The sequence below is a fragment of the Octodon degus genome, unplaced genomic scaffold (assembly GCF_000260255.1).
Source record: "Octodon degus isolate 3935 unplaced genomic scaffold, OctDeg1.0 scaffold00037, whole genome shotgun sequence".
NCBI classification, from domain to species: Eukaryota; Metazoa; Chordata; class Mammalia; order Rodentia; family Octodontidae; genus Octodon; species Octodon degus.
This window is the reverse complement of record NW_004524613.1, coordinates 16,362,863-16,364,236: the sequence shown is the minus strand read 5'-3', so window position 1 is coordinate 16,364,236 and position 1,374 is coordinate 16,362,863. Positions and strand designations below refer to the sequence as shown.

The 1,374-nt window shown below is 34.6% G+C and overlaps 1 protein-coding gene across 1 annotated transcript in view; it reads left to right on the top strand.

The window, feature by feature from the left end:
• Positions 1–1,374, top strand: part of LOC111816660 (WAP four-disulfide core domain protein 15A-like) — a 22,206-nt gene that overhangs the window by 652 nt on the left and 20,180 nt on the right. The gene's annotated exons all lie outside the window — the stretch shown is intronic.

Here is a 1,374-nt window from a genome sequence, read left to right as displayed (position 1 = left end):
TCAAAATATTCAACAAAAGTTTGAGAATTTTATGTCTTTATTGAACATGTTGCTTAGAAATAGTCTCTATAACCAGGAATAATGTAAGCTTATGTTTTTGTTCTTTATTCTTACCAGTTCACAGCTAACTATAAAATCCATCTCAGTTAAGTTTTTCCTTTTTTTAATTTCTAAATTTTTTTAATAATTTTATTGAAAAACAAATAGCAATGAGACAGTTTCAAAACCGATTAGTAGGAAAATTTCAATAATTAATACATCGGCATATTGTTGTCTTCTTATTCTCTGGTTCTTCTTTTTTTTCTGGTTCTTCTTGAATGCTAACAATTCATACATGTACATTTTTCATACTGTCCCATAAATTTCATGAGCTTTCTTCTTTCCCTTTTATTCTTTTGTTACTCTGACTATATATTTTCAAATGTGCTTTCTCTGAGTTCACAGATTATTTCTTCTGCTTGATAAATTCTCATGTTCCTGGTCTGCATTGCATTTAAAAATTTTATTCACATGTTATTCATTACCAGAATTTCAGTTTGATTTTTTTAAATTATTTTTTAATCTGTTGTTAAACTCACTGATAAATTTGTTTCTTTGCATTTTCTTGAAGTTTATTTAGCTTCTTCAAAACAGCTATTTTGAATCCTTAAGAAATTTATACATTTCCATATATTTGGACTTAATCCCTGGCATTTTTAATTGACAATTTCATGTTTCCCTGATTGTTTTCGATATATTTGTGTCTTCAATTAAAGAGTTGGGTACTTATGCCAGTCTTTGAGATCTGGCTTTGTCTGAGAACATCCTTCAACACAAACTTGTCAGGAGTTCTACGTAGGTCATCTATGGTGGCCCTTAAGTCCATGACCACTACAGCATTGTGGTGCTAGGGGACACCTTAAACACACTGCCATGGTCTGCACACCCTACGCTGGAATCCCATGACCTTTAAGGCTCCCATAGGACCATATTGGAATACTGCCTTACGAAGATAAACACAGCACTGAAGACCTAGACTGCTGAGGCCTACCTGTTCTATGATCTCTCAAATGGATTTCCTTGGGTCTTATCAAGGTATTTTCATGTGTGAAGAATTGTTCAAGCAGATATTTCAGTAGGGGAAATTCACCATAGAACCCTACTCTACCATCTGTCTCTGCCCTTCCTCTCTCTCTTTTAGTATTTTGTCTACACTTTTCTTTTTTGCATATACTTTATTATTATTATTTCAATATGAGGTCTCACTATGTAGCTCAGACTCAGTGATCTTCTGTCTTAGCCTCCCCAGCACTAGGATTACAGGCATGTGTCACCACACCCAGTTTCAGGCCAGCACAGTGCACCCAGGATTCCAGGGATTGAACCTGGGTCCTT